The sequence below is a fragment of the Symphalangus syndactylus genome, chromosome 2 (genome assembly GCF_028878055.3).
Source record: "Symphalangus syndactylus isolate Jambi chromosome 2, NHGRI_mSymSyn1-v2.1_pri, whole genome shotgun sequence".
NCBI classification, from domain to species: Eukaryota; Metazoa; Chordata; class Mammalia; order Primates; family Hylobatidae; genus Symphalangus; species Symphalangus syndactylus.
Genome location: NC_072424.2, coordinates 91646919 through 91672653, shown reverse-complemented (window position 1 = coordinate 91672653; position 25735 = coordinate 91646919). Strand labels below are relative to the sequence as shown.

Below are 25735 nucleotides of genomic sequence, written 5' to 3'. Positions count from 1 at the left end.
CATCAGAAGAACTGCTGTTAGATTCCTCTCTCTGCTCCCATTCCCGACATTCCCGTGATATAGGCCTCCCTTCCCAAGCGTGCTGCTAACTGTTGTGCCACAAATCAATGCAATGAAGCTTGAGGCCCAGGTTGTCATACAGCTGAAACACGCCAGGTGTGTTGAGAGTTTTCCAATGTTTGACTAATTTAGGTTAAGTTGAATTGTCTAAGCTGGCTTAAATTGCTGAGAAAGCAAGAAAGGCAGGCCTGGAGAACTGGTGTTTGATCATTTAAGGCTGAAATTTAAACCTCAAGCGAAACAGGGAATGCAAAACCAATTCAAAACAGAAAGAAGAAAGTTGTATGTGACATTTCTGTAATCGAAACTGATGAGTTATACATTTTTACTGTTGATTCTTAGCTTGTCTTCCTCTTTTGCCAGTATATATTTATCTCTTCGGGCATAATACCGTGTTACAGCAAAACTGCTTTCATTTTGACTCCATTTGTGATAGACACGTAGGGGTTGATGTTTACTTTTGAACTCACAAGAAAGAGTCTCTAAAGTTTGGAGTATAAGATTATGAGATCAATGTTTAACCCCATACAAGAAAAAAGGAATTTCTCGGCCTTTGAAAAACACTTTGCCAGCACAGAAAGAATTTAAATATACATGTAAATTATTACAAAATTGAAATGACAAAATATTCATATCTAAAGCAATGTTCAAAGTTTTGTACTTGGCAAATTTTATGAACTTCCAGAATTATTCAGTGTAAATGAAAGATATAAAAATAGAGCTAAAATACATAGTAATTGTTGGAATACTTTTCACAATATGTCCACTTATTCAGATGTACTTTTATCATTTAGATAAAATATCTTACTTATCTTTAAGATATTTGTGTATAGAGTCAAACTTACAAGTTTTTAAAGTTACATTTATTTATGTGCATTTTAAGCTATAATTTTGCAGGTTTTATGCTATAGCTAAAGGAAAAGAGGAAAAATGAACACGAAAATTTAAGAGCTTTATATATTTTTAGATTACGAAGTAATAAAGGTTTATTGTCAAAAATTAAGAAAACACAGAAAGGTATAAAGAAGACAAGAAAACCACTTATAATCCTATTACTTGGCTGGGCGCGGTGGCTCACGCTTGTAATCCCAGCACTTTGGGAGGCCGAGGCGGGCGGATCACGAGGTCAGGAGATCGAGACCACGGTGAAACCCTGTCTCTACTAAAAATATAAAAAAAAAAATCAGCCGGGCGTGGTGGCGGGCGCCTGTAGTCCCAGCTACTCGGAGAGGCTGAGGCAGGAGAATGGCGTGAACCCGGGAGGCGGAGCTTGCAGTGAGCCAAGATCACGCCACTGCACTCCAGCCTGGGCGGCAGAGCGAGACTCCGCCTCAAAAAAAAAAAAAAAAAAAAAAAAATCCTATTACTTAATAATAACTATCATTAATGCTTTTGGTTTTACAGTTGACCCTTGAACAACATAGGTTTGAACTGCATGGGTCCACTTTTACGCAGATCTTTTTCAACCAAACTTGGATAAAAAATACAAAATTTGGCTCTTCTGACTATGAAGTAGCCATTCTTTTATTCCTTTACTTTCTTAATCAACTTGCTTTCACTTTAAAAAGAATACAAAATTCATATTTGAGGGATGGGAAACTTGCATACATTGGCGGTGGGAGGGGACTGACTTTTCGTATACATGGGTTCTGCAGGTCCGACTGAGGGACTTGAGTATGAATAAGATTTTGGTATGCACAAGTGGTCCTGGAACCAGTCCTCCGTGTATACCAAGGGACAACTGTACTTTTAGCCTTTTTTGTCTGTATATTATACTTTTACAAAATAAACCAAGAGCAGCTGGGTGCAGGGCTCCTGCCTGTAATCCCAGCACTTTGGGAGGCCAAGGTGGGAGGATGGCTTGAGCTCAGGAGTTTGAGACCAGCCTAGGCAACATGGTAAAACCCTGTCTCTACAAAAATGCAAAAATTAACTGTGGACTAATTTTTAATTAATTTTAAACTAATGCCTGTGGACCCAGCTACTCAGGAGGCTGAGGTGGGAGGATCACCTGAGCCCAGGAAAAGTTGAGGCTGCAGTGAGCCATGATGGTGCTACTGCACTTCAGCCTGGGTGACAGAGTGAGACCCTGTTTACAAACAAACAAGCAAACAAACCAACAAACAAACAAACAGACAAACAAACCAAGATCAGTCAATCTACCAAGTCAATTTCCAAAGGAGTTAGCAATGCTGCTGGAGCAACTGAATATCCCTATGGAAGAAAACAAATGAACTTTGACCCATATCTCATTCTATACAAAAAAACTCATTTGAGACAGATCATAGACCTCAACTTAAAACCAGAAACATAAAGCTTCAAGAACAAAAAGAGAATATCTTTATGATCTTAGGGTGGGCAAAGATTTCAAGGAAAGAACACAAAAATCATTAACAATAAGAGAAAAAAATGTGAAATTGAATTTCACAAAAAATTTTCTGCTTTTTAAAAGGCATCATTCAGAAATGACTAGACAAGTCTTAAACTGGGAAAAAATATTCTCACCTTATATGCATGCAAAAAATTTGTATGCAGAATATATAAAGAACACCCAAAAGTGTTCTATTTCTTGTTGGATGGTAGTTATGCTAGTGTATACAATTGCCAAGATATGTAAAACCGAACACCTAAAATTTGTGCATTTTATTTTATGTTAATGTTATAATAAAAATAAAATGAAGATCACTAAGAGTTTTATTTAATGCTTCATTTAATTCACATTATTATTTTTCTATGCTCTTTACTACTTTTCGAGAAAATGTTTCTGATAGCTATGTATTGTTGCATGATATGAATACATAAAAATTAGGCTGAACTCAAAAAAATTTTAAAAGAGATAAATTTTCTTTTATCTTTGGATGTCTTGTTTTGTTTGCATTTCTGATTATGAGAAATCATATTTAAGCTTTTATATCAAGAATATCTGTGTTCCTGATTGAGCAATGAGGGTTAAGATTCTCTTATACTTAGTTGTTTTCTCCCTCCCTCCCTTCTTTCCTTTTTTCCCTTCCTTCCTTTCTCTCTTTCTCTTTCTTTCCTTTCTTTGTTTTTCTTTCTCTTTCTTTCTTTCTTTCTTTCTTTCTTTCTTTCTTTCTTTCTTTCTTTCTTTCTTTCTTCTCTTTCTCTTTGCATCTATCTCTCCTGACTTTTGTATTTTACATATATATATATATATATATTTTTTTTTTTTTTTTTTTTTTGAGATGGAGTTTCGCTCTTCTTGCCCAGGCTGGAGTGCAATGGTGTGATCTTGGCTCACTGCGGCCTCCACCTCCCGGGTTCAAGAGATTCTCCTGCCTCAGCCTCCCGAGTAGCTGGGATTACAGGCGTGTGCCACCACATCCGGCTAATTTTGTATTTTTAGTGGAGACAGGGTTTCACCATTTTACTCAGGCTGGTCTCGAACTCCTGACCTCAAGGGACCCACCCCCTTGGCCTCCAAAACTGCTGGGATTACAGGTGTGAGTTACTGCGCCCAGACTCATATTTTTATTTTGAAAAAATTCAGTTTTACAGAAAAGTAGGATGAAAGTAGAATATAATGAAGACTGTATATTCTTCACCTGGATTTGCCAATTCTTAACACTTTGCCACATTTGCATTCTGTGTGTGTGTATTCACAGGTTTTTTTTAAGTTTCAGGTGTTTCTTCAGTATGTGGAAACAAGTTAATATCTTGCATAACAAAATTATTACTCTCTCAAACTTTAACACTGATGCACTTATACCAAATAGAGATAACACATTCAAATTTTTCCCACTGTCCCAGAAATATTCTTTACACTTAAAAAAATGCAGGACCCAAGCAAATATAATGCATATATTAGTTATTGGATTTCCTTAGTCTCCTTTATTTTAGAAAAAGCTCTCTACTTTTTAAAATGTCTGACATACATTGATATTGTGAGGAGTCAAAATCAATTATCTTATAGAATAGTCTACACCTGGATTTGTCTGATTATTTACTCATGATTAGGTTCAGGACAAACATTTTTGGCAAGAATACTTTAAAGGTGATGTGTATAATCTGTTATATAATGTGCATTATATAAAGATTGGTGATGTTAAGTTTTATGTTTTTGGTAAGGTATTTTCACCAGATTTCTCTCTTTTTGGAGCTGAGAAGTATTAAGTGAGGTGATTGTATGAATATCCTGTCCTCCAATAACCCCTCACCCAATAGTATTAACATTTGTTAATAATGATCCTTACCTGGCTCATTTATTACAGTGATGTTTCCAAAATGGTGATTTTCTAATTTCATCCTCATTTGTACATTTATTAATTGAATAATTTTCTGTACAATAATGCTTTTTCTCTTTTCCTCTTCTTTATTTTAGTATCATGAATTTTTTTTAAAAAAAATTCAGAATGTTATAATCTTTTTTGGACACTTTTATTTGACTAGTGGAGACCAGAGACAATATTTTAAACTTTTTAGATCGTTTCAGGCCACTCTAGGCTCCCAGAAGTCCTGTAAATTTTCAAGTCCAATTGATTTCTTTAGTATTTGAAAGTGGTGTTCCGTGGTGTGATGGTTAAGTATTTACCAATCAGCTTTCTAAGAAAAAAATCCTATTTGTAGTAGTTGCTGATTTCCATGGTGTACACATTCCCACTTTGGTTGATTTTAAGTAAACAATGGCAGGAGTTGCATGATAGCATGCTATTATTTAGTATTTCCACCGTGCAAGTATAATAAATGTAAATAACCTCAACAGCATATGTGATAGTAAAATATAATCAAACAATTAGGAAGTGATGAATTCGAAGTATTATTACCTTCTGAAATATAATTTAATTTTAAGTTTATATGGTTTAATTTTTAACAATATTTGGGTTTAGCAGCTGGCTTACCAAATTTTTTGCCAAAATTTAACGATCAACTCTTGCAAGCAAGTACAAGCCAGCTTTAGTACCCAACCACAGTGTTTGCTTCCAGTCAAGGTCTAAGCCTAACTCTTGGCTTCAGTACTAATTAAATATGATAAAATTATGCCTAAAAGCAAGGTGGAATATTTTTGCAGATTTTTTTTTTTCCCAGAGAAATAACTTTGTCAAAGAAATCAATTTCCCTCCCTCTTCTCCACCTACACTTGATGCTCTCAGTTTAGCAGTGTCAGGAACCATAACTATCTTCAATTTATTGAACCGGAAAGTTGGGAAGAAATTCAGATGATATGCAAAGAGGAAATTAAAGAACATTTAGGACACTGGTGTCTTATCCATAGTCCGGATCTCCTGTGGTATAACATTGTTTCCTCTGACCAGCTTCCCTCCCTTTTAGGAATGGCTCCCCTTTTCCTAGTCAATGCCCTTTTCCTACATCAGGTAGGTATATGGCTCCATTCCCATAGTTGTTTGTTCCTTGGAAATTTTTGAACTGGATCCAGGAGAAGAGACTCAGTCCTTCTCTGGAGGAGAAAGTGTCATAAGAATCTTGGAAGAAACTGGTGGCCATGATTCCTACCATATTTGAAAAAAGAAAGCATAGAAGAGGTGGAGGAAGAGTTCTGGCAGAACTCCAGGGCCTTTCTAAATTGTTTGAGTCTTTTGGCAAATTTTTCTTCTCTGGCCTAGAACAATTTGAGTTGGGTGTCTGTAGCATGGCTTAAAGAGAAGGAATTTGAGTTCCAGAGAAATTCAGAAATACTAAGACTCACAGAGCTAGTTGGTAGGGGGGAAGAAGAGTAACCAGATTTCCTCTTCCAAGGCTTGGTGCTCTTAACACCACTGTAAAGCATAGCTCCATGTTCTCTGTGTCTCTAGAAGCCTGCGAATGCCTCTACTTAAAGTAAGATAGAGAAATATCACACATGTGGATATGTGTATAATATATACACTCTGCCTATATTTGTATCTGTATGTATATGCAGAATATATATACTTGTATACAATAAGCATATAATGATATATATATATATACACACATATACACACACTCTAACCCTAACCCTAACCCTAACCATATATATGTGTGTGTGTATATATATAGACACACTCTCATAATATATGTATATATAATATAAATACTCTGCCTATATATGTATCTGTATGCATATGCAGATATATCCATCTACCTATCTATCTTTTAGTCAGTTCAGGCTGCTATAGGCATGGTGGCTTCTAAACTACAGAAATTTATTTTTCTCAGTTCTGGAGGCTGAAAGTCTGAGATCAGGGTGCCAATATAGTCAAGTTGTCATGAGGGCCCTCTTTCAGGTTGCAGACGGCTGACTTATTGTATCCTCACATGGCAGAGAGCAGACAGAGGAAGCAAGATCTCTCATGACCCTTATAAAGGCATCAATCCCATTTATGAGGGCTCTACTCTCATGATCTCATTTAATCCCAATTACTTCCCAAGGTCCCACCTCCTAATACTATCACATGGGGTGGGGGTAGTGTTTCAACATATAAATTTGAGGGGGGGCACAAACATGCAGTCCATAACACGCTCTCTCTCTCTCTCTCTCATCTATCTAGCATTTATCTATTTCTCCTAATATCCTAATATATATTATATTATCTATCATCGATCTCTCCTTACATACATACACACATGCACACACAGTAATATAAACACTAATATATATTTTCTAAGTGAAAATTACAGAATATACACATAGATTCTGTGATGCCAATATTACTTTTTAAAAGTGTATATGCATGGAAAAAGGAAAAAAATACTACAAAATGAAGAGTAGGTGGTGGGTTATGAATGATTTTATCTTATTCTTTTTTGATATGTTTTCGTAATTTTAAATATTTTCAGATAAAGGCTAATTTGGTTGGTATCAATACTCAAAAACTATTGCATTGTTAGAAATATTGCTCAGTTACCATAGATCTTAAATTGTGTGGTGTATTAGCCTTCTAGGACTGCCATAACAAAATACTATGGCCTGGGTAGCTTAAATACAGAAACTCATTTCTCACAGTTATGGAACCTGGAAGTCCCACATCAAGGTGTAGGCAGGTTTGATTTCTCCTGAAACCTCTCTCTTTGGCTTGCAGAAGCTTTCTTCTTGCTGTGTCCTCACATGGCCTTTCTTCTGTGCATGCATGTCTCTGATAGATCTTCCCCTGCATGTAAGGCCACCTGTGCTATTGGGTTAGGGCCCCAGCCTTATGACCTTTTAGATCTGAATTACCTCCTTAAAGGCCCTATCTTCATATACAATCACATGATGGGTTAAGGATTCAACACATACATTTTTGGAGTAGAGGTTGGGATGGAGGAGCCACATTCTTCCCATAATATGCGGCATGTAAAAATGAGCTTTAACTTATAAAACTGGCTCAATATAAAGCAAAGAAAGTCCTTACACAAAACAAAATTTCTATGTGGATTTTTTTCAGCTAGTGATTATTTGTAACATCCTCATAGATTTGAAAATCAGTGTCTAGCCTCTAAATAAATGCTTCCATCTTCATTTCCCACATCGCTACCCCAATATTTCCTCAATTATGTTGTCATCTAATTATGTGAGTATGAATGATATTATTGTTAAGAATAATTTGTGCTTTAGAAATTAGCTTATCTTTGAGACTTGATCAAACAAACATTGTTTGATCAAATAAAATCAAACAAACATTGTTTGATCAAATAAAATCAAACAATGAATTGATTTTATTTTCTAAAAATTAACCAGGTGCACAGTTTGTAAATGACTCGATTATTTACATTAAAATGAATGAAAATTTATGTTTAGGTCTATGGAAATGTAGTCTTAAGTATAAGAAGAATTTAGAAAACTTTATTTGCTGGGTCTTTCATTATGAATGATGTATAATATATACCTAGTTTCTCACTTGAAGATAAATATGTCTATACATAAATATGCATATAGGTGTATATAAAAACATCAAGATACATATTTTTTTCTGATTTAAAAATAATATATGGGCTGGGTGCAGTGGCTCACAGCTCTAATCCCAGGACCTGGGGAGGCCGAGGCTAGCGGATGGCTTGAGCCCAGGAGTTCAAGACCAGCCTGGGCAACAGAGTGAAACACTGTCACTTAAAAAAAAATACAAAAATTAGCAGGATGTGCTGGCACGCACCTGTTGTCCTAGTTACTCAGGAAGCTGAGGTGGGAGGATTGCTTGAGCCCAAGAGGTGGAAGTTGCAGTGAGCTGAGATCATGCCACTGCACTCCAGCTCGGGTGACAGAGTGAGACTTTGTCTCAAAAAAAGAAAAAAAAACGAAAAGAAAGAAAAAGAAAAGAAAAGAAAAGAAACCACAACAAAATAGCAAAACCATGTTCATTGTAGAGATTTTAGAAAAGACAGAAAAGTATGAAGAGGAAACGTATAACCATTATCCCATTACTCAGAGCTAACATGTTTAGTATGTTGCTATGTATTTGTGGCTGGCCTCCAAGATAGCACCCAATTCTCACCTCCTGCTATTCACATCCTTGTGTAGACAGCCTCTTCCCCTATGGAATCAGACTGATCTATGTGACCATTAGAATAACTGGAAAGCAAGACTGGGCATTGTAGCTCAGGCCTGTAATCATAGAGCTTTGGGGGGCAGTGGTGGGAGGATCGCTTGAGCCCAAGAATTTGAGACCAGGCTGGGCAACATAGCAAGCCCTCATAGCTACAAATTTTTTTGTTTTAATTAACTGGGCATGGCAGTACATGCCTGTACTCCTAGCTACTTGGGAGGCTGAGACATGAGGATCGCTTGAGTCCAGGAGTTCGAGGCTGCAGTGAGCTATTATTGTGCCACTGCACTCCAGCCTGAGAGACAGAGCAAGACCCTGTATCTAAATAAATAGATAATAAAATAAAATAAAGAATAACTGAAGGCTGAGCTCAGTGGCCCACACCTACAATATCAGCACTTTGAAAGGCCAGGGCAGGCAGATCACTTGAACCAGGAGTTGGAGACCAGCCTGGGCAATATGGTGAAACCTAGACTCTACAAAAAATTAACGAGCCTGATGGCACGTGCCTGTAGTTCCAGCTACTCCAGAGGCTGAGGCAGGAGGTCAGCAGGTTGGGCTGCAGTGAGCCAGGATCCTGCCACTGCATTCCAGCCTGGGTGACAGAGTGAGACCCTGTCTAAAGAAGAAAAGAATAACTTGAAATCTACTGTGTATGATTTTTAAGTATAGGTCTTAAAATAAATTACAGTTTTTGTTTTGATCTCTTGGATTGGTTCCCCTGAAGGAATCCAGCCACCATGTTATAAGGATGCTATGTTATGAGGATATTCAAGGACCCCTGGGGAGACCCATGAGGAGTGAAACTGATGTCTCCCACCAACAACCAGCCTCAGCTTGCTTGCCCAGTGGGTGAGCCAGCTAGGAAGTGGGTCCTCTTTCCCTGGTCAGACCTTCAGAGGACTGCAACCCCTGCTAACATCTGATTGAAACCTCATGAGAGAACCAAGGAAAAACTGCCCATCTAAGCTATTCCCAAATTCATGACATATAAAAAATATGAGAGATGATAAGTGATTATTGCTGTTTTTAGCTGCTAAGCTTTTGGGTGATTCAGTGAAACAATAGATAAATAATAGATTATGTTTCCAATCTTTTGTGTTATAGTTATATTTTTATCCAATAAATTGTTCATTGAACATTTGTTGCATCAGTCAGGGCTGAACCACAGGGTCAGAACCAGAAGGAAATGTAGATGTGGGGTGTGTGTATTCATGGATTCACTACAAGGAATTGACCTATGACATTGTGGAGGCTCACTAAACAAGCCTGAAGTTCACAGGGCAGGCAGCCAGGAAGGAAAACCATGAGCAGGCTGGAGTCCCAGGGGCATGACCTGAAGCTTTTTGTCCACTGGTAGCAGCCAGAGAGGGATGAAGATGCAGACAGAAGGGAGCAATTGCACACCCAACTGCTGTTTGGAGTCTCTGAGTTAAGTGAAGCCCTAAGTCTTCTTTTAAAGGCCTTCAAACTAATTAACCCAGGTCCACCAAGCAAAATCTCTCTTTCAATTAACTTAAAGTCAACTGATGTAGTACTTTCACAAATTACATTTGTGAAACCTCTTCATAGCAGCACTTAGATTAGTGTTTAAAACGGGGAGAAGGTGCTTGCATGCCACAAAACAGCTGCTGCCTCCCTTCCATCCTCCAACTCTCAGAAGAGATTATTTCTTGTAGCCCTCTTTATTTGGAAACACAGTAGAAAGGGAACTCTAGGAGCTATAGGTTAGCCTAACGGGGTTGCACATCACAAAGCCATCACACACTGCATATGTGCTAGACATGGTCTGTGATATGGTTTGGCTGTGCCTTCACCCAAATCTCATCTTTAATTGTAGTTTCCATAATCCCCATATGTTGTGGGAGGGACCCAGTGGGAAGTGATTGGATCATGGGGGTGGTTCCGCCATGCTGTTCTAGTAATAGTGAGTGAGTTCTCATGAAATCTGATGGCTTTATAAGCATCTGGCATTTCCCCTGCTTGTACTTCTTCTTCCTGCCACCTTGTGAAGAAGGTGCCTTGCTTCCCCTTTCGCCTTCCAACATGGTTGTAAGTTTCCTGAGGCCTCCCCAGCCATGCTGAACTGTGAGTCAATTAAACCTCTTTCCTTTATAAATTACCCAGCCTTGGGTATTTCTTCATAGCAGCGTGAGAATGGACTAATCCAGTCTATGTCCTTGGGATACACTAACAAATAAAACAGACAAGATCACCTCCATAATGGAGCTTATAGCTTAGTAGGAAAAGACAAAAAATTAACATGTGAAAAAAAAACTTATTGAAACAAATAATAAAAACAATATCAGAATGTGATGAATGAAAACAAGAAAATAAAACTAGATAGTGGGGTATAGGGTGACTATTCAGAGGTTGCTAAGGTGGTCAGGAAAGCCTTCTTGGAAGAGATAATATTTGAGTGGAGCAGAACAATGAAAATTCACTGTCTAGTAATTGAAGGCCAACAGAAGAGCCTCCCACCCCGGAAATAGCAAGTACAAGGCTCTGAAATGGAAATGAGCTAGACTTCTTTCGAGGGGCGGCAAGCAGGCAGTGTGGATGGGGCCAAATGGGAGAGGAATAGAGGGTGAGTGCAGAGAGGTAACACAGGGCCAGGTCGGGGTTTTATTTTTGGTGAGATGGGAAACCACTGTAGGTTTAGAGTAGAAGAGTGACATGATGTGACCTACATTGTAAAAGCAAGCAAGGGCTGAAGCAGGGAGACCAGTCCAGATGGCATTGCTGGAATCCAGGTAAGAGATGATGGTGCTTGGGCAAGATGGATATGATGGCAGTGCTGAGTGAGAACTGATGAGAGTTTGAATATATGCTGAAGGTTTTGCTGATGGTTTGAATTTGGGGTGTATGAGAGAGAGAAGAATCAAGAATGACTCCTAGAATTTCTGAACACAGAATTTTTGAATGTCTGTTTTGTTGTCAAACAGGCTTGAAACAGATGGGACATTATAAAGCCAGAACCCTTCTTTCCTGAAACTTTCTTCCAGTGCTGGTTTTCCCATATTATCACCAGCTTATTACTGGTTAATGTGCTACTCTTCTGCAAATTTTGCTTATTCAGATTCACTTAACATGAACCATGCACACAATATTACATATCAATTCTGTCTTTCGTCCATGATATATATAATTTTTAGAAAGGTTTTTAAACATGTCCAAGCTATTTTCTATATTAAGTAATATGTCTAAGATATCAATGCAGAACAATAATAACTGACTTAAAAATCATCCACAAAACTCAAACATTGTTCAAATAATTTTTTATTGTTTATTATCTAAAGATAAATAACCATGCCTTGCATTTGCATTGGAGTTTTCTTCCCATTTTCAAAATATTTTCATATCATCCACCTCCTATATCTCTGCAACATCCCTGAAGGTGAGCAGGGCAGGAAGGGCACACAAAATAACGGACCAAGATAGAATGCGGTCTTCTGGTTCATTGTTAAACTATGAAGTTTAAGATTTAGAGAAGAAGGTACAAGGATTAGCAGGACTGTTTCTATCTTAAGTAGCTGTCAGTCTAGAAGGGGAGAAAAATATGTAAACAAATAGCTGTAAGAGATTTGATGTAATAAGTAGTATTATGAACAGCAGACAGAGATGAATTTTGGAAACATGGAGATGGAAAAGTCAGATTGAATGAAATCATGAGGAAAGACAGAATATGCCTCCCAAAATAGAGGCTGGGAGTGGTGACTCATGCCTAAAATCCCAACATTTTGTGGGGTTAAGACAGGAGGATCACTTGAGCCCAAGAGTTTGAGACTAGCCCAGGGAATATAGTAAAACCTCATCCCTTATACTAATACTGATACTGATACTAATACTAATACTAATAAGCCAGGCATGGTGGTGCATGCCTATAGTCCCATCTCCTTGGAAGGCTGAGGCAAGATGATTGCTCGAGCCCAGGAGGTCGAGGTTGCAGTGATCTGTGATAGCACCATGCACTCCAGCCTGGGCAACAGAGCAAGACCCTATCTCAAAAAAAAAAAAAAAAAAAAAAGAAAAGGAAAAAGAATATGCCTAAAATGTCCTGTCTGTAGCATATCATAGCTTTCTTGGCACATATTTGCCATGAAAACTTGGGCCACTAGCAAGTCATGAACGTAAACAACAAAAGTAGTACATGAGTCTGTCTCAAATAACATTTCCTTGAAGTAAGCACAGAAGATATTATTTTACCACGTAGAAGAAAAAGCTTTGTGGAAAACATGAGTTCTTTCCAGGGCATCGATTAAACTATGAATTTTCTGTGGCTGAAAATTTTCATCAGGTTGGTAAATGACATTGAATTTTATTTTACAAGGGATTGAAATCTTTTACTATTTAGAACATGTTTGTTATTGACATGGAAAACCTGTGGGGCTGGTCACAAATGGAGTAGGAGGAAGGGAAAACAACAGATGACAGCCAGGAAGGAGCCCTGAGGGTGCAATTGTGGCCCCGCAGTGGGGTGGCACTGTGGACATGCAACTACTGGAACCAAAGTGACTGCCATCCTGGTAGTCATCTTAGGCACTGCAGCCTCTGCTAGACAGGTGTGCACATTTCTTCAAGCAGGGACCATGCATAGTCTAATGGCAATTAAGTGTATCCTTCTGTCAAGGGGAGAAAGAAAGAAGCTTCTGTCCCTTCTGTAGGGAGGGTGGGGAAGGATGAAATCAGAAGGTATATTCTTCAGATGTTTATCTTTTAAGAGGCATTGACTTCCAGTTGTAGCTAAATAATATGATCAATAAGTCAGGACACTTCTGCACACTATGCTAGGAAACATCTCTTACTTAACAAGGTTCTTCCTCTGTTCTTTTGAGTGAGGTGTCTAATGGGAGCAGTTAATTCATTGTGTTTTGAGTAATAGTATTTTCTTAGAATGCCCTTAGGGGAAATCTCAGCAAATCATTAAATGTATATATATATATATGTGTGTATAAATATCGTCGCAATAAAAGTCATTATATTGCAAATCTCTATGCAATAAAACTGTTTCTGACAGTGTTTATTTCAAGCACTCTTTGCTTCAATACTCTTTTAACCTCCTCCTACACACTTGGAATGTCTTTGATGTCAAAATACATAACAGATATCCCTGACACCAAAAAAAAAATACAATCATTCCTTAAACTATTAGCAGCCAAAGGAAAAAATGTGGAGAAATTTCAGGGCTTCAAGGGAATGCTGTGTCTTAATTTTTATATGAATGACTTGAATAATGTTAATGTCAATGCATAATAGAATTAACCTGGATGGAGCAAGAAATAAACTTTCTTGTTTCATGTGTATAGTATCTTGATTTCAAATTCAGAAACCCCTAATTAACTGGAATTCAGTAAAGTGAAATTGTAAGTAACCATCATTTCCTTTCTTAGAATTTCTTCAAAAGGAGAAGAAAGATCACAGGAATTAGCAGGCTGCATGGTGGTCCAATTGAGAAAAAAATGTGACTGCACCATTCTTCTGCCAAGGGTCTATGAGTGGCTGCAATATAAAAAGAAGAAAACTCACCTCAAAGACTTTAAAAAGCAACAGAAATAATGGTAGGGTCATTGTGGGGGTGAACATGGATTCACGTCAATATTTCTTACTTTCCTAGTCAGATCTACATAACTATTTAATTGTAATTGCCATCAGATAATGACTCTAAAATAGGAACATTTTCAACTATAAGATAAATATTAAGACAATTTTTATACACTGTTTACTAAAGCAGAAAATATATTTAAAAATTTTAGAAAAATTGTCAGTCATTAAGATTGAAACAAAATGGGATGTCATTTGAGTCCACCTAAAATTTTGTTTGTTTGTTTGGTAGTTTTTGAGACGGAGTCTCACTGTCTCCCAGGCTAGAGTGCAGTGGTGCCATCTTGCCTCACTGCAGCCTGTGCCTCCTGGTTTCAAGCGATTTTCTTGCCTCAGCCTCCCAAGTAGCTGGGATTACAGGCACCTGCCACCAAACCAGGCTAATTTTTGTATTTTTAGTAGAGATTGGGTTTCACCATGTTGGCCAGGCTGATCTTGAACTCCTAACCTCAAGTGATCCACCCACCTCAGCCTCCCAAAGTGCTGGGATTACAGGCATCAGCCACCGCACCCCGCCTAGTTTTTATTATCTGAAAGACCTCTGTCCTTTAACTTCAGGCAATAATTAACTTTCCGTTTTGCTTTGGCCTAGGTATTGCCACTTTTTAAATGAATTCTAATAGCTAAAGGCATAAACTATTTAGTAATTACTAGAACTATTTTCTGAACTTCTGAAAAAAATTAAAATTTCAAAGCAAGCATGTTGGGAAATTTAAGGTAACCTCTTTTCTGCTCTCAAATTTAATTATACATGTACTCGTGATTATGTGATCATGTGCTCATAACATTGTGTGAACTGTTAGTTTGTTTCTCATTCTATTTCTGTTTTGTTTTGTTTTGCTTTTGGCTGTTATCAGAGCTAATTCACTCAACAAGCAGGTCCCAATTTGCATGGAAAAATATTATCTGTCTGGTTTTCTAATATCCATAACAAAGGAAATCTAGCCAAGCATCCCATTCCAGATTTAGTGAGAATGATATGTTTGGCAGGAAGAAGAATATGATTTACCAATTGAAGAGCAGAATATCAAAGTGAGTAGAGTAAAAAAAAAAAAAACATTTTAAATAGATCTCTATTTTTACAGGGAAAGCTGATGAAAATAACATTAAAAATAAAAGCTATCTCTTTAAATTGATTTTTGTGGTCTTTATTAATATTTAATATTTCAATTTTATGTGCTATATTTCCTTTGGTAATCTTCTGTTTTCATGGACAAGTTCAGTCTATAAACACGCACTTATTGTCAGTAAGTTCCATCTTCCTCTCTTACCAGGCCTTATTTAAAGCTAAACAAATTCATTCTGGATTTCAGATGTGTATGTTGTGGAGTTTTTGTTTCATTTTGTTTTTAAGTTGCAAGTGTAAGACGCAGTTCAGACACTAGCACTAAATAAAAATGATCGCAAATATATTACTTTTCTAAAGATTCCGGAAGGGTCCCTTTTTATAGGCTGGATCATAATTTTAAATGTTACTATGAAAGCAGGCACACAGCACAGTGGTCTTCCGTCTGACCAACTGCTTCTAATGTTTACCCAGCATCCCCGAGCAGCTCTCAGGAACCCTTTGGGTCTAGCTTCTGTGTCTGTGAAATGAAGGCTTGCACCAGCTGATTACTAAAGGTCCTCTTCTTACTTTATGATTCTGTAAAAACAATTATCTTTGCAATGTTCTTTTAAAATAAGATATAGGGGAAACTTTGGATCTTTTAGTATAAGAACTGAAGAAAATAGGGAGCAGAAAGTTATAATTGAATGTTAACCAAAGATACACGTTCTTATAAAAATTCTCATACAGAACTAGGTAAAATGAGAGTCCCACCAACAGTATCCACATGCGCTGAATTTTTTTCTTTTTAATATGTTTTGATACACTGTTGTGCCAGGGCTAACAAAATGAGTTTTCAAGCGATAATGTTTTCCCAAAGGAAAAAATTGTCGGTTTTTGTCCGTGTGGGAAGTGTGTGGGCAGGACTCTCAACTTTCAGGAAAACTTCTGTCTTTTTAGAAAGAAATTTTCCAGATACTTTTTGAATTACTTCTCTGAAAATAATGAGAAATCGATGAAAACATAATTGTCACAACTACTTGCTTGTTGGTAGGGGTGACCTGTGGCTGCTTCCACCTCTCTAGGTGTTGAGAGCAGAAACCAAGAGGAAGGAGGGAGAAGATGCCCACAGTGAGGCTAGGGAGCAGTGGGCCCACGGCTGCTTTGGATCATGATCTGATTAACCAGATCTCCACAAGGGATATAGATTCTGGATATATAATGTTTGTGTCCCACCAAATTTATATACTGAAGTTCTAATCCTACTCTTAATTTCTGAAATACGATAATTTTTATGTTGAAATACCATGTGTGTCAGTGTTAGAAGATAAGGCCTTTGGGAAGTGATTATGTCATGAGGGGAGAGCACTGATGAATGAGGTTAGTGCCCCTATAAAAGATGCCCAAGAGAGACCCTTACCCCTTCTACCATGTGAGGACACAGAAAGAAGGCACCATCTACGAACTTGAAAGCGGGTCATTACCTGACACTCAATCTGCCAGTGCCTTGATCTTGGACTTCCCAGCCTCCAAAATGGTGAGAAATGAATTTCTCTTATTTATAAGCCACCCAGTTTATGGTATTTTGTTATAGCAGCCTGAGTGAACTGACACATTTGTTATGGGTTGAATTGAGTCCTCTCAAAATTCCTGTGTGGGATTCCTAACCCCTAGTACCTTGAAATGTGACTTTTTGGCTGGGCGCAGTGGCTCACTCCTATAATCCCAGCATTTTGGGAGGCAGAGGCAGGCAGATCACCTGAGGTCAAGAGTTTGAGACCAGCCTGACCAACATGGAGAAACCTCGTGTCTACTAAAAATACAAAATTAGCCGGGCTTGGTGGTGCATGCCTGTAATCCCAGTTACTCAGGAGGCTGAGGCAGGAGAATCGCTTGAACCCAGGAGGTGGAAGTTGCGGTGAGCTGAGATTGTGCCATTGCACTCCAACCTGGGCAACAAGAGTGAAACTCCATCTCAAAAAAAAAAAAAAGATGTGACTTTTTGTAGAGATAGGGTCTTTATAGAGGTAATTACCATAAAATGAGATCATTAGAGTGGACGCTAATCCAATATGACTGGTGTTCTTATAAATAGGGGTGAATTTGGACACAGATGCACAGGGAGAATGTCATGTGAACACAAAGGCACTGATTTACAAGCCAAAGAGACAGACCCTGGAATAGATCCTTTCCTGGCAGCCCTCAGAAATAATGCTGCCAACACCTTGATTTTGAACTTCTAGTTTTCCGGAACTGTAAGATAATAAATTTCTGTTGCTGAAACCACTCAGTTACGACACTTTTTTACTACAGCCGTAGCAAACTAATACAACACCCAGTCTAAATAAATTTAAGGATTCAGTAAGCAGCAAAAATCCTAATTGTATTTGAGCTATCTCACAGAGTTAAGTAACATTTTTGTTTCTTTGAAGTCAAATTTTCTTGTGGTTTTATGGGTAATCAAAATAATTTTTAACTGAAAAATAATGTATATATGTATGCATGTGTGTGTATATATACACACACATATATTGTATAAAATGTTAAACTAACTGAGGCTGGGCGTGGTGGTTCTCTCCTGTAATCCCAGCACTTTGGGAGGCTGAAGCAGACTAATGACTTGAGGACAGGAGTTTGAGACCAGCCTGGGCAACATAGCAAGACCCTGTCTCTACAAAACATCAAAAAAGCTAGCCTGGTGGATTTCTAATGCCTATAATCCCAGCTACTTGGGAGGCTAAGGTGAGAGTATTGTTTGAACCCAGGAAGTTGAGGCTGCAGTGAGCTGCGATTGCACCATTATACTCCAGCCTGAGCAATAGAGCAAGACCCTGTCTGGAAAAAAAGAAAAGTTAAATGATATGGAATATAAAATAAAAGTCATTCTTCATCTCCCTTTCCCCAGTTTTAATTACCTCCCTAGAAGTTAGCTGTTTGGAACCTAACATTATAGTTTTACAGTGCTTGCTTCTTAATTCTACACAGTACAGACTTGAGTAAGATTCTAGCCTGATGTTGGAGTTTTGCTAAAACATCACATTTAGAGTTCATGTTGTGGAACTATGTTATAAGTAGGATCTTACACTTCTATTATCTCAGCACTATGGATAGGCTCCAAAATAGGCCTGTTATTTTAAAATTCCATCCTGTAATAGGCCACATGTTTAGAATTTAGTATATTATCAAGCAAGTGAGAATTTTAAAATATCAGTTATCAACTGTGTTATTATCTGGCTTTGTTTTTTACTTATTATTATTATTGCTATTATTTTTGAGAAAGAGTTTCGCTCTTGTTGCCCAGGATGAAGTGCAATGGTGTGATCTCAGCTCACTGCAACCTCCACCTCCCGGGTTCAAGCAATTCTCATGCCTCAGCCTTCCGAGTAGCTGGGATTACAGACACCCGCTACCATGACCGGCTAATTTTTTGTATTTTCAGTAGAGATGGGGTTTCACCATGTCATCCAGGCTGGTCTCGAACTCCTGACCTTAGGTGATCCATCCACCTTGGCCTCTCAAAGTGCTGGGATTACAGGTGTGAGCCACCATGCCTGGCCAATTTTTTTTTTTCTTTTTTTGAGGCAGAGTCTCGCTCTATCACCCAAGCTGGAGTGCAGTGGCACAATCTCAGCTCACTGCAACCCCCGCCTCCCGAATTCAAGTGATTCTCTGGCCTCAGCCCCCTAAATAGCTGGGATTACAGGCACGTGCCACCATGCCCAGCTAATTTTTATACTTTTAGTAGAGATGGGGTTTCACCATGTTGGCCAGGCTGGTCTTGAACCCCTCTCGTCAAGTGATCAGTCTGCCTTGGCCTCTCAAAGTGCTGGGATTACAGGTTTGAGCCACTACACCTGGCCTATTGCTTAAAATATTTTTATAGTTAAGAAAAGAACACTTCGATTGAGGGGAATGGAGAGATGTTGGTAGAAAGCATCAGTTAGAATGGATAAGTTCTAGAGGTTTATTGTAGAACATGGTGATTATAGTTCATAATAGTAATGTATACTTGAACATTGCTAAGAAATTAGATCTTAAATGTTCCACCACACACACATGCACACACAAAGATAAAAGTATGTGAGGTTATGGATGCGGAAATTAGCTTGATGTAATCATTTTAGAATGCATATATATATATATGTAAACATTATGTTGTACACTGTAAATATATATAATTTTTATTTGTCAATGGTATCTTAATAAAACAAGTGGGGAAAAAAAAGGAACAACTGACAACCTCGTGTTCAAGCTGTTTTCTAGAAACCAGGAATAAATTACCTGCCTTCTATGAAGTCTGAATCAGTTACACCATAGTGATACTCTTTTTACAGACAACTCAATAAATCAGTAGCTCACCTGCCTGAAATAATAAACTAGTACTTCAGCTATAACGATTCTGAGCAGATTAAATTAATATTACAAAAGCCACACAAGACTGTTCGTAGAGTGATAGACATGTTTCTTCAGTCCTTACTTGATGTCTGCACACTCATGATTCATATATCATTCTAACATTTTTTCCTGATGTAGTTCCTGGGTCCAAAGTCCTCTTCACACAAAAGAGGCAACATTTTACTTCTAATATGCTTCCTGGTTAAGATTAGGAAGAAAAAATTAAACTCCTAGTCATTAGGAGAGAACCAAAAGCTATAAAACGCTACAGTAGGTTGAAAACAGTTGTCTGGAGTCATTTTGTAACAAGGAAAAACTTCCCACTTGATTGTCTTGAAGTCATTCTTATATTAGAATTATTTTAGTTAGTCTTTTTTTGTTGTTTTTGAGACACAGTCTCCCTCTGTCACCCCGGCTGGAGTAGAATGGTGCCATCTCGGCTCACTGCAACCTCCGCCTCCCAGGTTCAAGCGATTCTCCTGCCTCAGCCTCTCGAGTAGCTGGGATTACAGGCACATGCCACCACGCCTGGCTAATTTTTGTATTTTTAGTAGAGATGGGGTTTCACCATGTTGGCCATGCTGGTCTCGAACTCCTGACCTCGAGCAATCTGCCTGCCTTGGCCTCCCAAAGTGCTGGTATTACAGGTGTGAGCCACCGTGCCTGGCCTTATATTAGAATTATTAATAACTGAAGCTCAAAAGTGGTCCTGAGTCATTTTGAAAAAAAAAAGTGTTGTTATCAATATGCCCTCTTTAAGAAGGTAGAAAATTGTGTAATATATTTAAGAATGATTTCTGGCCAGGTGTGGTGGTTCACACCTGTAATCTCAGCACTTTGGGAGGCAGAGGCAGGTGGATCACTTGAGGTCAGGAGTTCGAGACCAGCCTGGCCAATGTGATGAAACTGTCTCTTATAGAAATACAAAAAACTAGCCGGGCGTGGTGGCACACACCTGTAATCACAGTTACTCAGGAGGCTGAGGCACGAGAATCACTTGAACCCAGGAGGCGGAGGTTGCAGTGAGCTGAGATCGTGCCATTGCACTCCATCCTGGGTAACACAGTGAGACTTTGTCTCAAAAACAAAATAAAACAAAACAAACAAAGAATGATTTCCACCTAAAGTTGCTCAAATATCAAAAAGGTTTGGTACTTAAAGAGGGAAAGATTGGTTATCTAAAAAATTTTGCTCTCTAGATAGATGAGATTTTATTATATCCTAATTAAAGTATTTCATTTAAAAAAATAAAGTATTGGCTGGGGTGGTGGCTCACACCTGTAATCCCGGCACTTTGGGAGGCCAAGGAGGGTGGATCACCTGAGGTTAGGAGCTCAAGACCAGCCTGGCCAACGTGGTGAAACCCTGTCTCCACTAAAAAATACAAAAATTAGCCAGGCGTGGTGGCGGCTGCCTGTAGTCCCAGCTACTTGGGAGGCTGGGGCAGGGAGAATTGCTTGAACCTGGGTGGCAGAAGTTGCAGTGAGCCCATATTGTGCCACTGCACTCCAGCCTGGGCGACACAGCGAGACTCTGTCTCGGAAAAAATAAATAAATAAATAAATAAATAAAAAATAAAATATTTCATTTATTAAAATACCTGCATTTATGATTGCACCTTAGTCTATCAGACTTTAGTAAGATAGAGATTTATTCCATTGGTTGACAGTAAATTTTATATATATATATATATATATATACACACACATATATATACATATATATACACACATATATATACATATATATACACATATATATATATATACACATATATATATATACTTAAATGTGTGTGGTACTGTTATTTTATTAGGCAAGATGATAGCTATATTGTGTCAGAATAAAGTGCACTCAGTTTAGGATTGAAAACAATTCAAGGCTGGGTACATATCAGATGAAGTTTTCAGCATTATAATTAAATGAAGGCAATATTTGTCATATGGAACAAAGGAACTGTCTAGTAATAAAATTTACACCAACTTCTAAACAATGAACTTATGCATGCATGCTATTTGGTGATTCCTTGATAACATATCTAAGTGTGAAGTTAGGTGCATTAAGCTAACAAAGGAAAGAAGCTTATTTATAACGGCACTGTAGGCAGAGGTCTTTGAAAGTGCAAAGATACCATCTTCCCTTTCCAGGGAGCAATTGCTTTGCACAGATGCTCTACAAATATCAAGCACGAGGAACCTGGGTTTTAATTACGAAGTAAAATATCATTTCAAAATTGCATAATTGGTGGTTGCCTTTTGCAATGCAATGAGCATAAGGGAACCTGACATTAAATGTTTGATGTGTTGCCATGACATTTTCTGAAATTTTATTTTATGCTGCTTTTAAGCTGCAAACTATGTTAAATTTGAATTCTTTAAAGGGTGGGTTAACAGAATGATACAGTTAAAAAACCTGACTCTGATGTTGGAATGCCTATGTTCACAAATTGTACAGTTCAGATTTTAGAAAAAAAGTAAATACAGAAGTAAAGACATAATGGGGTCTTTATGTTCTCCTTACAGTAGTGACATGTTTTCCTGGAGATAGAGGCCATTTAGTCAGGGAGGGATGTCTCTAGCTTTCCCTTTGAGTAAAGGGAAAAATAATAGAATGAGGAAAATACAGTGGCAGTCAGTGCCCACCACATTTGAATGTTCAGGCCGTTGAAACTGGAGAAAAATGTCACAGACACTGTGTGGTTACAGAGCTGCTGGAAAGAAGAGTGGTAGGACTGGTGTTGCTCTAGTTTTCTCTGTTACAGAAAATGTCTTCAACAATTATATATATACTGATTGGCCGGTATGCACTAGAGTATATACTATTTTCTCAGCAGGGTTTGACTTTAAGAAGTCATCTATTCTATCTGTAAGAGCAAAGGACAATTAGGTATTGAATATTTTTCCTCATAGTAATGTGGTGGAAGAATATAAATAAATAAATTTATTTATTTTAATTTAATTTTAATTTTGAGACAAGGTCTTTCTCTGTCACCCAGGTTGGAGTGCGGTGGCACAATCGTGTCTCACTGTAGCCTCAACCTCCGGCACTCAATTGATTCTCCCACCTCAGCCTCCTGAGTAGTGAGACTACAGGCACCTGCCACCATGCCTGGATAATTTTTGTACTATTTTTGTAGAGAAAATGTCTTACTACCTTGCCTAGGCTGGTCTCAAACTCCTGTACTCAAGCAATCTGCCTGCCTTCATCTCCCAAAGTGCTGAGATTACAGGCATGAACCAACATGTCTGGCCCTTTAAAAAAAAAAAAATATATATATATATATATATATTTTTTTTTAAATAGAGATGAGGTCTTACTATGTTGCTCAGACTGGTCCTGAACTTCTAGGCTTCAGTGATCCTCTAGCCTGGGCCCTCCAAGATGCTAGGATTACTGGCATAAGCCACCATGCCTGGTTGAAAATAAATGATTAATGGGAAAAATATAAAGTCTTGGGTTGTTAAACCATTTATTCTCTCTTAAGACACCTACTCACTCATACAGGAAGATGCCTTCTTGGGTGGATACAATATATTTTGAATGCTTCCCTACATTTGACTGCTTAATGTTCATATTGAAATAAGTATTGTCAGGAAGGCTGAGAACGAAATTGAGCCCAAGGAAGTGGTTCACAGCCCTGTGCAGGTAGCATCGTCATATTTTGCTAAACGTTAGCATTTCTTATTCAGTTACATTTTGGGGTCAGTTTCTCTGCCCCACATGGACATTTTTTGTTTGTTTCAATGTCATTATTGAAATGTCATTATTGTCAAATAACAGACGTAGGACCACCTATATACACAAACAACCTGTATTTCTGGCATTTTCCTTAATTTTAGAAATATGCATAAAAGTCATTGTAAGCAGAGAAAGACCAAGACTCACTAGACTAATGAAAGAAGCTCAAGGCCGATACTCAAATTTTCCCTTCTTTCCTTTAAAATGATGATTTCATTACGAATTTAAAATATCAAATTATTTCTGTTGGTATTACTGATAATATTGCTTGCATTTATGAAGCAACACATACTCAAGATATTGATGAAGAAGCACTTCTGTTAACTGCTCTATAGGAAGTTGAAAGTCTTTCTCCCACAGTTGTTCAGCTTGAGGGCTAGAACTCCAGAACTCTCTTCTATTTCAGGGTTTTTTTTGCCTGTTGCCATGAAAAAATTTAGCTTGTCTACAAACAAACATTCCCATTTTATATGCCCTTTTAAAATATCATGCTTTAGATACGAAAGTGCACCCAAATCAGGCCCATTATGACATGCATAGAGGTTGGATTAATATGGAGGCTTCTAATTCAGCCAAAACAATTCTTCTTTTTAAAATTATGGTGCTATTTTTATTAGGTTGATCACCAGAATAATTGATTTGATTTTGTGTATAAGCTGCTTGAAGGAATGCTGCAGATGGACAATTCTGAATACTGTAGGCTGGGCGCAGCATCTCATGCCTGCAATCCCAGCACTTTGAGAGGCGAAGGCCAGAGGATCACTTGAGGCCAGGAGTTTGACACCAGACTGGGCAACAGAGCAAGACCTCATCTCTACAAAAAAAAATAAAATATATATATGTACGTGTATATATATATACATATATATACACGTATATATATATATGTGTATATATATATACGTATATATATGTGTATATATATATACGTATATATATATGTGTGTGTATATATATATATACGTATACATATATATATATAGAGAGAGAGAGAGAGCGCCAGGTGTGATGGCATATGCCTGTAGTCCCAACTACTTGGAATGATGAGGTGAGAGGATCACTTGAGCCAGGGAGGTTGAGGCTGCAGTGAGCCATGATCGTACCACTACATTCTGACCTGGGTGACAGAACAAGCTCCTACCTCAAATATATCTATATATATATATCTTTGGTCTACATCTATTTTCCAAGAGTGATTACTGATTCAGTGAAAAATCTGTGCTTTAAAAGATATATCAAAGACTATACTTCCCAGCATCATTGCTATGGTTCATTACTAGAAAAGTTTCTCCAACTTTGTAGAGCACTAGAAGCCAGAAGGAGTAGGTGCAGTGTTCTCTCTTTAGTGTGAAGCCAGCTTTGCTCTTCGGGAAGGAATGCAGTCTGAGCAATTCCATTTTTAATTTAAGAAGTTTCTTCTTAAAAAAAGATACAACAAAGAGAATCCAAACACCAGGTTAATAAGGCGGTGAAGATTCTGAGAGTTGTAGGAGATGTTGTAATAATCCTAGTTGTATTTCTTTCTCATATAAAAATGAAGGAACAGGATTTGTTTTATCAACCCTATAGAAGATTTGTTTAATCTCCTATAGAGAGTACATATATATCTTTACAATCGGGATTAAAAATATTATTTTCAACAATTGGCAGGCTTAATTTGTACCAGAAAGCTAAATTTAGGACTTAGACAAATATGGTAAGAATGGTGGTAAGTTGTAGTGCCTTGGTTCAAGACACTGAAACATGTAAGCAGAAAATTTCATTTTCAGAAATTAAAAAAACTAAGGAGAAAAATCAGCTTATGAAAAGACCACATCCATTCAAATGAAGTGAAAATAACAGCTATAATAGACTTTGATGTTCACAGAATATACTTATGGGAATTATGAACCAATTTTATTTCCTGTTGTTGATAATAGATTAACAATATATATAGACTTTTACTTTTTAATTCCTTATTCATGGTTCTTGGCACATAGTTTAAAATATTTGTTGTTTTTTAAGTAAAAGAATGAATGACACTATATTGGAGAATAATTCAATCTAGTTTTACTGGTATGATTTAGGCTCATATCTGATTTGTTCTATACCAGTCATATTATTATATAATTTATCAGCAGTAAATGACCGTGATTATATATGGGTTCACATTCATAAAACATGTATAATATAAAAACCCAGGTTGTTTCACTTGAAATGGTTTTCAAAGGTTCAGTACAGACCAAATGCCTTTCACCTCTAAAACATCCAACATAGCTGAAAATAATACATTGAAGTTAGTGAGTGAATAGTAGTTATTTTGTAGATTATCATGAGTGGGGTTGATACAGAGATTTAAAAAATCTATTGTTTTTAAGTTTCACACCAGTAGCCTATCTATGCATTTTAACTCCAAAAGCTAAATGTTTGGGAACGAGTCCTTATTTATTTCCTTCAG

The 25735-nt window shown here is 37.6% G+C and overlaps 1 pseudogene; it reads left to right on the top strand.

Annotated features, from left to right (window-relative positions):
- The first annotated feature begins 24536 nt into the window (after positions 1–24536).
- On the top strand, positions 24537–24687 carry LOC129478229 (uncharacterized; annotated as a pseudogene).
- Positions 24688–25735: the final 1048 nt, after the last annotated feature.